The sequence below is a fragment of the Ranitomeya variabilis genome, chromosome 4 (genome assembly GCF_051348905.1).
Source record: "Ranitomeya variabilis isolate aRanVar5 chromosome 4, aRanVar5.hap1, whole genome shotgun sequence".
Classification (NCBI taxonomy): Eukaryota; Metazoa; Chordata; class Amphibia; order Anura; family Dendrobatidae; genus Ranitomeya; species Ranitomeya variabilis.
The window spans coordinates 768,498,144-768,511,529 of NC_135235.1; the positions used below are offsets into that span (position 1 = coordinate 768,498,144).

The 13,386-nt window shown below is 46.7% G+C and overlaps 1 protein-coding gene and 1 long non-coding RNA gene across 7 annotated transcripts in view; one reads left to right on the forward strand and one right to left on the reverse strand.

The window, feature by feature from the left end:
• The window catches only part of LOC143766923 (uncharacterized), a 157,676-nt gene that overhangs the window by 89,839 nt on the left and 54,451 nt on the right, over positions 1–13,386 (reverse strand). For 3 of the 5 annotated variants that reach the window (XM_077254924.1, XM_077254920.1, XM_077254925.1), the window contains exon 1: positions 12,326–12,456. The exons of 1 other annotated variant lie outside the window; for it this stretch is intronic. The gene's annotated coding sequence lies outside the window, so the exon portion shown is untranslated. Of the gene's footprint in view, positions 1–12,325; positions 12,514–13,386 lie in introns of those variants that run through there. One more of the 5 variants, XM_077254923.1, reaches the window with a different exon arrangement.
• LOC143766929 (uncharacterized) overlaps positions 12,651–13,386 on the forward strand; it is a 108,003-nt gene continuing 107,267 nt past the window's right edge. For both annotated transcript variants that reach the window (XR_013213668.1, XR_013213667.1), the window contains exon 1: positions 12,651–12,785. This is a non-coding gene — a long non-coding RNA (uncharacterized LOC143766929). The remainder of the gene's footprint in view (positions 12,786–13,386) is intronic.

Below are 13,386 nucleotides of genomic sequence, written 5' to 3' on the forward strand. Positions count from 1 at the left end.
AAAAAATACTACATACATACATACATACATACATACATACATACTACATACAATACATACATATAGACATACAGTACATTAAACATAGAGTACATACTCACCATCACTTGTCATTTTGATCCCCGAAGCCAGTGTCATCTGTAAAAAAGATTAAAATAACAAACAACCAATATACTCCCTGATCGCAGAAATCCACGAGTGTCCCACGACGATCTCCCGTGGAGAACGGCAACATCAGCAGATGCGACCGCTCTCCAGGAACACAATGACGGGAGTAAGGTATCCTTCTGCACTGTATTCCTCTGCCGCTGTAAAAAAAAAAAATAGTCTCTAGTCTCACTTATGGCATTGCTGTGTGAGAAATTTTCCCATGCAGCAATTGCCATAAAGTGAGACTTTGAACTATAGTAACCTCAGTGATGCACTGCAGGAGCCATTGTCTCCTGTCAGTGTGTCACTGAGGGTCTGTAATAATAATAGGGGATAACTCAGGAGACTCTTTGCATGGAACAAGACAACTACAGGACACAGTTTTATAAGTGGTAAAGTCTATATTATCACACAGTGATTCAAACAGGTGCAGAGAGAAACTCAAGTCCACAACACTTGGTGTAAATATTAAATGCAGCTTAGCAGTCAATAGGAAACTTCAGAGGAAAAAGCAATCAAGCAGAAAGTCTATGAAGCACAGTTATTCTTGAGGATACTTGACACGAATAAATCCTTGTCTTACATGTCCAGCAAATGCAGATGGAAGTAAACACGAGCAGCAGATGAAGGAGGATTACTGGAACTGGTGTATGCAGCAGAAACTCAGAGCAGAGTAGCAGGATCGCCACACAGGTTCACAGGAGCAGGTGTATAGCCAGAGAGTAATCAGGTCAGGGGCTGGATGCAAGGCAGAATACTCTAGCACAGACTGAAGGCTGGGGTGGAGTTTTATAGCAGGAAGACCGTGCACATGAGACCAAAGACGCCATCTTGGAAAAGGGCAGTAATGCACAAAAGGTAATAAAAATGTTCAGAGTCCTGACAGGGTCCTATAGAGCAGTAACATCACCCGATGTCACTGTTCTATAGGGGAGATCGTCATGGGACACTCGATATTAATTGGATTACGGCAGACAGGTAGTATACGATTTATTATCTTACGTTTTTTGCAGGTGCTGAAGTATGGTAAGTATGGTTAAATGAAGAATATTAAAGTACTTTTCTCCTAATGTGTGTGTTTTATTAACCCTTTATTACTATTGGATTAATAATGGATAGGCGTCTTATTGACACCTCTCCGTTATTAACCCAGCTTAATGTCACCTTACAATAGCAAGGTGACATTAACCCCTTATTACCCCATATCCCACAGCTACACAGGAGTGGGAAGAGAGGGGCTAAGTGCGCCACTTCTTGGGCGGCTGCGGACTGGTATTTGTAGCCGGGGGGGCGGGCAATATCCATGGCCACTCTCTAGGCTACAAATATCAGCCCGCAGCTGTCTGTGTAGCCTTTCTGGCTATAAAATATAGGGGGAGACAACATCATTTTTTTGGGAGGGTCCCCCTATTTTAATAGCCAGTAAAGGCTACGCAGACAGTTGCTGGCTGTTATTCATAGCAGGCTACAAATATTGGCCCCCGGCCGTCAGCTTTCCCCCTCTGGCGCACAAAATTGCGAGGGAGCCCACGCCTTTTTTTTTTTTTTAATTAAACGCTCATTAAGGCCTCTTTCGACAATGGAGGCTAAAGCCCAATCCATCAAAAACAGAAGTATATTGCTTTCATTTACACAATGCAAGTGCTAAGACTGAACTCAAAGTACGTTTTGAAGGTCAACTTGTCAAACACAACTTCAATCCCAAGTATTTAGGCATAATCTTTGATAGAAGCCTAACCTTCAAATCTCACTTGGAAAAGACAGCACAGAAACTGAAAGCACGCAATAATATTATTCAGAAATTCTGCGGATCCACCTGGGGTTCCTCCACACCTGTCTTGCGAACGTCCACCCTTGCCTTGGTGTACTCTGCTGCAGAATATTGTGCTCCAGTATGGCTGAATATTTGTCATGTGAATGCAATCGACAATCAGCTGAACAACTCTATGAGCATAATTTCTGGTGCTATCAGACCTACGCCCGTCCACTGGTTACCTGTCTTAACCCATATCGCACCTGCAAATCTGAGAAGACAAAAGCTCCTACTTAAAGAATACACCAAAGTAGTGAGTAATGAAAATCTCCCAATATATCAAAATATCCGAGATGTTCAAATACAGCGACTGAAATCAAGACATCCACCCATCCGCACCGCAATTACCCTGTATGATCATGAGATCAATTTAGAAGAGAAATGGCGTGAACTTTGGGTCAGTGCAGTAGACTGTGAACCTCAAACGTTTCCTCACTTTCAAAATCCACCACCAGGCTTCAATCTGCCAAGGAAAACCTGGGTCACTTTGAATCGTATCAGAACAAACTTTGGTGTCTGCGTAGATCTTATGCATAAGTGGGGAAAATCTGACTCTCCTGCCGGTGACTGTGGAGCCGACCGTCCAACAATTCAGCACATTGTCGAGGAATGTCCCCGCAGATCTTATACTGGTGACAAGATTGATTTCTATACTGGAAATGACAATGTTATTGCATACATAGAAAACCTTGATATCTGACTGATTTCTGTTCCTTTGTTCTTTTCAATCACTGTTTATCATTTATGTATTCTTATATGATGTTTAAATATATGTTCATACGATTAAATAAAGGCCTCTTTCACACTTGCGTCGGTACGGGTCCGTCGCTATGCGTCGGGCCGACGTACCGACGCACGTTGTGAAATTTGTGCACGACGTGGGCAGTGGATGCAGTTTTTCAATGCATTCGCTGCCCATTCTGAAGTACGGGGAGGAGGGGGCGGATTTTCGGCCACGCATGCGCGGTAGAAAATGGCGGACGCAAAAAGTTCACTAGAACGTTTTTTCGTGCTGACGGTCCGCCAAAACACAACGGATCCGTTGCACGACGGACGCGACGTGTGGCCATCCGTCGTGATCCATCGCTAATACAAGTCTATGGGTAAAAAACGCATCATGCGAGCACCTTTGCAGGATCCGTTTTTTTCCCAAAACGACGGATTGCTAAAAACGCAAGTGTGAAAGTAGTCTTAGAAACATCGGCCTTTCTATTATATATCTATGGATATATCTATCTATAGATATATTTATAGATATATCTATAGATACATAGATGTATCTATCCATATATCTGGCTGCTTTCACACATCAGGTTTTTGCCGTCAGACACAATCAGCCGAGTTTTGAAAAAAACGGATCCGTTTTTTTCCGCCAGATCCGTTTTTTCCCGCCGGATCCGTTTTTTTCAAAACTCGCCGGATTGTGCCTGACGAGTGATGGTGAGTATGTACTCTATGTTATATGTACTGTATGTCTGTATTGTATGTAATGTATGTATGTTGTATGTATGTAGTATGTATGTATAAAGCTAATCCGCTAGGAAAATAGTGCCATAGTCCAATAGTAATGAAATTCATAGAAAAAGTTTATTGAATAAATACAAAACAAAGAACATGGTCAGCAGAAAAGGGGATGTGTGACAACATACCACATGGAGACTAGGAGGGAGGTCATGATCCCCAGGTAGAAATCAGTAAACGGTACCATAAGGCACATCATATACGGTGCATAGGAAGTACATATTAATGATAATAAAGATGTCTTATAAGAGTAACAGGAACATGCTGTATCAAGTCACAAAATAAATATAAATTTGGCAGTATTTATACAGAGGTTCACATAGTATAACAACATCATACCAAAAGATCAAAGACATACATATATACAGATGAACAGATATATGAACATACCGGTACCACTAATGCACATGGGATCACACCAGCTCCAGCCCACTCCGACGCGCGTTTCGGTACAGTCCATCCTCAGGGGGCTTGCCATGTACTTTTATAGCTGCCAGACAGCTATACACGGGCCCATGTACGCCAGCGCGGGACCGGAAGAAAGACAGCGCATGACCGGAAATGTGCTGGCGGCCATTTTAGTTTGGGGCAAAAACAAATCACAATAATATAAGGTAATATATGTAAGGAACTAAAGAGCAAAACAGTGTATGCGCATCCATAATGAGATGGCAGACTGCACCACATACAGAATGCAAAAAGAAAACAAAACGGCACAGTCAGAAGGAGATCAGTGAGAGGCGAAGATATGCACTGCGGATGCCCATGAATCCCAGGCCCGCAGTGTCAATTAATCTGAAGACACTGCGGGGCGTGATCTCGGGCAGGGCGGCCGCACTGGCGCAGCCAGCCTGACAACAAATGATGTCTGAAGACGGACAGCGCTAACTGCGCATGGCCAAGGGATAACATAACAGCGCAGGCTCCGGGACAGATTCAAACAATGCTGAGGAGGCGGCGCACGGCGACAAGTGGGTGTGAATGACAGCTGTGCTGCGTCTTATTAGGAAGGCAAGTCCCGCCTTCGGGATAGTTTCAGGATATGAGAGGACACATTTTATAAGTGTAAACTTCAGCATGTGCAAGAAGCATAATGAAAAGAGGAACCTTTTCCTTGTGCAGCATTAGTGCCGCACAAGGTGGCTCTTTTAGTTACCAACGCCTTGGGGGGGCAGGTTCCCTTTAATATCAGTTGTTGTGTCTGTGTGGTGGTCACAGTACACATTGCCGGCTACACAGCAGGGGAACAGCTGACGTTACTGAACCCCACTGACACAGTGGCGAGCGTTTTTCTCTGTGCAGCCAGCACTTCCAACCACCAACTGGTGGTGTTAGAGCCCAGGGACAGCAGGAGGAGCAGAGTGTAGGCCGAGGCGTGCACTGGAGGCAGTTTTATATCAGTTGTTGTGTCTGCGTGGCAGTCGCAGGACACATTGCCGGCTACACAGCAGGGGAATAGCTGGCATTACTGAACCCCACTGACACAGTAGCAAGTGTTTTTCTCTGTGCAGCCAGCACTTCCGAGCACCAACTGGCGGTGTTAGAGCCCAGGGACAGAAGGAGTAGCAGAGTGTAGGTGGAAGCCTGCACTGAAGGCAGTTTAATATCTGTTGTTGTGTCTGCATGGCGGTCACAGGACACATTGCCGGCTACACAGCAGGGGAACAGCTGACGTTACTGAACCCCAATAACACGGCAGCAATTGTTGACTGTGCAGACAGCACTTCTGGGCAGCAACTGGCAGTGTTGGAGCCCAGGGAATACAGGAGAAGCAGACTGTAGGCCAAAGCCTAATTGGAGCAAGTTAACAGGGAACCTTTAACCCCCCAGGTGTTTGAAACTGAGTCACCTTGTGCAGCAGTAATGCTGCACAAGGAAAAGGTGGCTCTTTTAATTATGCTCCTTGCAAACGCAGAACTAAACACTTATAAAATGTGTCCCCTGATACCGTGAAACCGTCCCGGAGATGGAACTTTCCATCATAATGGGACGCAGCACAGCCGTCATTCCTACCCCCTTGGCTCCGGGCGCCGCCTCCTCAGCGTTGTTTGCATCTGTCCCAGAGCCTGCGCTGTTAAGTTATCCCTTGGCCATGCACAGTTAGCGCTGCCCGTCTTCTGACATCATTTGTTGACATGCTGGCTGCACCTGTGCGGCCACGCTGACCGAGATCCCGCCTCGCAGTGTCTTCTGATTTATTCACACTGCGGGCCTGGGATTCATGGGCATGCACAGTGCATATCTTCGCCTCTCACACCCCTCCTTCCGGCTTCTTCAGACTGTGCGGCGTCATGGCCGTGGCATGCAATTTGGGATCAGCTGGCGTGGTACAGTCTGAAGAAGGCGGAGGGAGATGAGTGAGAGCCTGAGGTGAAGATATGCACTGCGCAAGCCCATAAATCCCAGGTCCTCAGTGTGATTAAATCAGAAGACACTGCGAGGTGGGATCTCGGGCAACACGGCCGCACAGGCACAGTCTACCTGACACCAAATGATTTCAGAAGACGGGCAGTGCTAACTGCACATGGCTAAGGTTTAACATAACAGCGCAGGCTACGGGACAGATTCAAACAACGCTGAGGAGGAGGCGGCACCTGGCGCCAAGGGGGTAGGAATGACGGCTGGGTTACGTCTCATTAGGAAGGAAAGTTCCACCTCTGTGCCGTTTTCACGGTGTGAGGGGACACATTTTATAAGTGTTAAGTTCAGCTTGTGCAAGGAGCATAAATAAAAGAGCCACCTTTTCCTTGTGCAGCATTACTGCTGCACAAGGTGGCTCTTTCAGATACAAACGTCTGGGGGAGGGGACAGGTTCCATTTTATGTCTTTTGTTGTGTCAGCGTGGCGGTCGCAGGACACATTGCCGGCTACACAGCAGGGGAGCAGCTGGCGTTACTGAACCCCACTAAAGGTACCGTTACACTCAGCAACTTTACAACGAGAACGACAACGATCTATGACGTTGCAGAGTCCCGGATAGCGATATCATTGTGTTTGACTGTCACGGGGAGACTAGGTGGGTAAGAGCTTATAACCCAGGCCCCTGCAATTTCCCTCAGACTAGGGAAATCCTGGCTGACCCTCTACCTGAAATTTACACTGAAGGTGTGCATGTCCAGGCCTCTAACCTCACCCTGACTCCTGTTTAAACCCTAGGCTGACACCTCCGCCCACAACCCAGTGAAGAGACCTAATACCAATATCCACAGTTAGTACAGACAAGGGTAACGGAAAATAAGCAAATCGCCGCAATCACTCAGGAATACACTATAAATGTGCAGGGCAAAATAAATACAAATATAAGAAAGAGTAAATAAGACAAAGGAAAATACACCACCTGCAACGAGTCTCCAACTACCAGCTCACCACTCCAGACCGAGATAACAACGCACAAGACAGAAGCTATAATCGGCGACGCCCTAGGTTCAGGAGAACTATTTAACGGCAATGGGCATGGACCAGCTTCCAATCCTGAGCATGAGATAAATTAACCCCGGAACAGCTAGACAAAATGTAGCCGACGCCAATGAGCACATAGTGGTCAAAAGCGGAATTACCGCTGTCTGTCGAAAGACCTGGTCTGAACAGCGTCCGACATGACATTGACAAGCAGCAGCGATCTGGATCCCGCTGTGATATCGCTGGTCGGAGCTAGAGGTCCAGAACTTTATTTGGTCGTCAGATCGGCGTGTATCGTCGTGTTTGACAGCAAAAGCAACGATGCCAGCAATGTTAAACAGGGAGCTAACGACCTGTGAGAACGATAAGTGAGTCACCGTTACGTCACTGGATCGCTCCTGCATCGTTCTGGAGCTGCTGTGTTTGACATCTCTACAGCGACCTAAACAGCGACGCTGCAGTGATCGGCTCGTTGTCTATATCGCTGCAGCGTCGCTGAGTGTGACGGTACCTTAACACATTGGTGAGTGTTTTTCTCTGTGCAGACAGCACTTTCGGGCAGCAACTGGCGGTGTTGGAGCCTAGGAACAGCAGGAGGAGCAGACTAGAGTTATTGCCGCAACACAACAGGGGAGCAGCTGGCGTTACTGAACCCCAATAACAGAGGAGCAACTGTTGACTATGCAGAGAGCACTTCCGGGCAGCAACTAGCGGTGTTGGTGCCCAGGGACAGCAGGAGGAGCAGGCTGGAGGTATTGCCGCAACACAGCAGGGGAGCAGCTGGCGTTACTGAACCCCAATAACAGAGGAGCAACTGTTGACTGTGCAGACAGCACTTCCGGGCAGCAACTTTTTGGTAGAGCATTGAACAGCAAGGTGGATTGTTGCTGAGGGGAAAAAAAAAAATTTAAATCTTCAGCTTAGCGAGTGTGAGCGAGCTGAGTGTGACCTGAGTGTAAGTGTGAACGGCGGTAAGTGTGACTTGTGATTCAGTGACTTTGGAATCAGGGAGTTTCCAAGGGAGGAATTGCTGAATTGCTATCTGTATTGTATTAATACTTTGTATTTATTTAACGTTTCTGTGTGGTGCGATCCCCATTAGGAAATGTGCTCCACTATTGTTAATGCCATCCAGTGCACATCTTGCCACATGTATGCAATCCTTGATCAGCCGGTAGAGGGTGCATACTGCTGTGCAAGATGTGAGTACGTTGAGCATTTGGAAGCCCAGATTCTGGATCTAAATGTGCAGCTGGCAACACGGAGATCCATAGACAATATGGAGAGGAGTCTTCTGCTCACTGAGCAGACGCTCAATGGGATAGATAAGGGGGGGATGGTAGGATGGAGCTGCAGGACAGTGAAGTAGCAAGCTGGGTGACAGTTAGGAAGCGGGATAGAGGGAAGAGTGCCAGGGAGGCTAGTCCTGATCTGGCACACCTCAATAAGTTTGCTAAGTTGGCAGATGAGGGGGGTGCCAGTACAGGGGTAGCACTGCTGCAGCCAGGCATGTCCTCTGAAAGCCGGAGGAGTGACTGCTCCAGTAAGGAGGGAAATAGGAGAGCAGGGCAGGCCAGACAGGTGGTGGTAGTGGGGGACTCAGTTATTAGGGGAACAGATAGGGCAATCTGTCACAAAGACAGAGATCGTCGGACGGTGTGCTCCCTACCTGGCGCTCGAGTCCGACACATCGCTGATCGGGTGGACAGATTACTGGGAGGGGCTGGTGAGGACCCAGCGGTCATGGTGCACATTGGCACAAATGACAAAGTTAGAGGTAGGTGGAAGGTCCTTAAAGGTGATTTCAGGGAATTAGGCTGCAAGCTGAAAGCAAGGACCTCCAATGTGGTATTTTCCGAAATACTGCCTGTGCCACGCCAGAGAGGCAACGGGAGATTAGGGAGGTTAATAAGTGGCTCAAGAATTGGTGTAGGAAGGAGGGGTTTGGGTTCCTGCAGAACTGGGCCGACTTCTCAGTTGGCTACAGGCTCTACGCTAGGGACGGGCTGCAACTCAATGGGGAAGGTGCAGCTGTGCTGGGGAGAAAATGGTTAGAAGGTTGGAGGAGTGTTTAAACTAGGGATTGGGGGGAGGGTATTCATTTTATAGGAGGGGAAGATAGTGCAGATAGAGACCTGGGCACAAATAAGGAAGTTGGGGGTGGCGGTGGCATGGGGGGTGGGGTTAGAACAGTTAGTAATTTAAGAAAGAATAGAGGTACAGAGAGTAACATCAAGTGCATGTATACTAATGCCAGAAGCCTCGCCAACAAAATGGAGGAATTAGAATTAATGTTGTTGGAACATAATTATGACATGGTGGGGATATCTGAGACGTGGCTGGATGAGAGCCATGACTGGGCTGTTAACTTGCAGGGCTATAGCCTGTTCAGAAATGACCGTACAGATAAGCGAGGGGGAGGGGTGTGTCTATATGTAAAATCTGCCTTAAAACCCATCCTGCGTGATAATATAGGTGAATTTAATGAAAATGTAGAGTCCCTGTGGGTGGAGATAAGGGGAGGGGGAAAAAACAATAAATTACTGATAGGGGTTTGTTATAAATCTCCAAAAATAATGGAAGCAATGGAGAATATCCTCGTAAAGCAAATAGATGAAGCTGCGACTCAAGGAGACGTCATTATTATGGGGGACTTCAACTACCCTGAAATAGATTGGGGAACAGAAACCTGCAGTTCCAGCAAAGGTGATCGGTGTCTGACAACTATGAGAGACAATTACCTTTCACAACTGGTTCAGGACCCAACAAGAAGGGGTGCACTGCTAGACCTAATATTAACCAACAGGCCAGACCGCATAGCAAATATAAGGGTTGGGGGTCACTTGGGGAATAGTGATCACAAAATAATAAGTTTTCATGTAACCTTTAATAAGATGTGTAGTAGAGGGGTGACAAGGACACTAAACTTCAGGAGGGCAAATTTCCAACGGATGAGAGAGGATCTTGGTGCAATTAACTGGGACGATATCCTGAGACATAAAAATACACAGAGACAATGGGAGACGTTTATTAGCATCCTGGATAGGACCTGTGCACAGTATATACCGTATGGGAATAAACATACTAGAAATAGGAGGAAACCAATATGGCTAAATAGAGCTGTAAGGGGCGCAATAAGGGACAAAAAGAAAGCATTTAGAGAATTAAAGGAAGTAGGTAGTGAGGAGGCATTAAATAAATACAGAAAATTAAATAAATTCTGTAAAAAGCAAATCAAGGCAGCAAAGATTGAGACAGAGAGACTCATTGCCAGAGAGAGTAAAAATAATCCCAAAATATTCTTTAACTATATAAATAGTAAGAAACTAAAAAATGATAGTGTTGTCCCCTTAAAAATAGTCTGGGTGAAATGGTGGATGAGGATGAGGAAAAAGCCAATATGCTAAATGACTTTTTTTCATCAGTATTTACAAAAGAAAATCCCATGGCAGACAATATGATCAGTGATAACAAAAATTCCCCATTAAATGTCACCTGCTTAACCCAGCAGGAAGTACAGCGGCGTCTAAAAATCACTAAAATTGACAAATCTCCGGGCCCGGATGGGATCCACCCCCGAGTACTGCAGGAACTAAGTACAGTCATTGATAGACCATTATTTATTATACAAAAACTGAACTCGGTAATTATAGGCCAGTAAGTTAACCTCTACTGTGGGTAAAATCCTGGAGGGCATTCTAAGGGATGCTATACTGGAGTATCTGAAGAGGAATAACCTCATGACCCAGGATCAGCACGGGTTTACTAGGGACCGTTCATGTCAGACTAATCTGATCAGCTTCTATGAAGAGGTAAGTTCCGGACTGGACCAAGGGAACCCAGTAGATCTAGTGTATATGGACTTTTCCAAAGCTTTTGATACGGTGCCACACAAAAGGTTGTTACATAAAATGAGAGTAATGGGGATAGGGGAAAATATGTGTAAGTGGGTTGAGAGCTGGCTCAGGGATAGGAAACAAAGGGTGGTTATTAATGGAGCACACTCGGACTGGGTCACGGTTAGCAGTGGGGTACCACAGGGGTCAGTATTGGGCCCTCTTCTTTTTAACATATTTATTAATGACCTTGTAGGGGGCATTCAGAGTAGAATTTCAATATTTGCAGATGACACTAAACTCTGCAGGGTAATCAATACAGGGGAGGACAATTTTATATTACAGGATGATTTATGTAAACTAGAAGCTTGGGCTGATAAATGGCAAATGAGCTTTAATGGGGATAAATGTAAGGTCATGCACTTGGGTAGAAGTAATAAGATGTATAACTATGTGCTTAATTCTAAAACTCTGGGCAAAACCGTCAATGAAAAAGACCTGGGTGTATGGGTGGATGACAAACTCATATTCAGTGGCCAGTGTCAGGCAGCTGCTACAAAGGCAAATAAAATAATGGGATGTATTAAAAGAGGCATAGATGCTCATGAGGAGAACATAATTTTACCTCTATACAAGTCACTAGTGCGACCACACTTAGAATACTGTGCACAGTTCTGGTCTCCGGTGTATAAGAAAGACATAGCTGAACTGGAGCGGGTGCAGAGAAGAGCGACCAAGGTTATTAGAGGACTGGGGGGTCTGCAATACCAAGATAGGTTATTACACTTGGGGCTATTTAGTTTGGAAAAAAGAAGGCTAAGGGGTGATCTTATGTTAATGTATAAATATATGAGGGGACAGTACAAAGACCTTTCTGATGATCTTTTTAATCATAGACCTGAGACAGGGACAAGGGGGCATCCTCTACGTCTGGAGGAAAGAAGGTTTAAGCATAATAACAGACGCGGATTCTTTACTGTAAGAGCAGTGAGACTATGGAAGTCTCTGCCGTATGATGTTGTAATGAGTGATTCATTAATTAAATTTAAGAGGGGACTGGATACCTTTCTGGAACAGTATAATATTGGATAGCTGTTATAATCCATCAAATCGAACATCCCAGCAGACCCATCCTCACATTTAAAGGGCAACAATCATCCAGTTCTGATCCTGGACACATTATTGTACCATCTCGGTCACAGAACTAAGCCACAGTCGCTGTGGTGACCTGAGGCCTACAAACAGGCTCGGACCCTGAAGGCAGTAATCATAGTCTGCCATTTATTTACAGACTCACCACATTATATACACCAGTCCATATGGAGGATCAGGAGTGCGGGAGGCAGTGGGGCCCGCCCCTGTATCTGGAGAACCCGCCGCCCCTGTATCTGGAGAACCCGCCGCCCCTGTATCTGGAGAACCCGCCGCCCCTGTATCTGGAGAACCCGCCGCCCCTGTATCTGGAGAACCCGCCGCCCCTGTATCTGGAGAACCCGCCGCCCCTGTATCTGGAGAACCCGGCTATTTTCTGTCGAAGAGGCTCCGGAGACTGACTCGAGCAGACCACGGACGCGCCGGCGATGTTTCTCGCCCTCCCTTCCATTACCTGCGGTGGAATCCAGTCTTGGTGCACCGGCCGTGGAGAGTCAGCGGCGCTCACCTGCGAGCCGAACACACCGGGGCTGCATCCCTGAGGTGATTTCTTCCTCGGCGTCCTCTGGTGCCTGGTTCCCGCCACGAGCGCCGGTCTACCTACTGAGCGCCCCAGAGCTTGTCCTTCCGCTGTCGGAGGAGGGCCTGGTTCCCCGCCGGAGCTTCGGCTAGAGTGACACCAGCCGGGCAGAGCGGCGCCGCTCGCTGAGGGAGGTAGGGAGACTGGCGAGAGACGGATTAATGTGGGCGCGCTGATGGCATCCCCCGCCCTCCTCATCTGCCATCTTTGTGACCGCAGGGACAGTGCCTGGTGGGCTAGAGATCGGTGGCTCCAGAACTGCCTGCCCGTGAGTCATTCACCTCCCAGAGCCGGATCACCACGGCGCTCACCGGCGGGAGACCGTCTGACACAGGTGAGAGGTGGTGGGTCACTGACTGCAGCGTTTCAACGATGCTGAAGTTGGTTTCTTATTCGGCTATTTTTTATTTTCTGTTTTTTTCAGGTTTTTGTATAAAAATAAACCATTCTGAGTATATAATAATATGCGGTCATGTGTCCTTTTGTGAATACACTTAAAAACAGATACAACATTTAGAAGGCTGGCACAAAAATGGGCATCAAAGTGGGCACTGAGGTATGGTATTAAAGGGGTTAAATGGCTTTGTGCCACTGATCTGACACCTGACTTGCATACCTTGTGATGCCACACATCAAGTTCCTGTCACTCCAGCCTGGCACAAATGTGTTCTGGGCATCAAAACTGGCATCAAATGGGGCAAATCGCCCATTTTCACAGATTTGAATAAGTAACAGCAATTTTTAAGGGGTTAAATGCCTTTGTGCCAAATGGGTTCTGGGCATCAAAACTGGCATCAAAATAGCTGTTACTTATTCAAATCTGTGAAAATGTGCTATTTGCCCCCTTTGATGCCAGTTCTGATGCCCAAAACCCATTTGTGCCAGGCTGAAGTGATTTGACTTTGATGTGGGGCATCACTAGGTATGTAAATCAG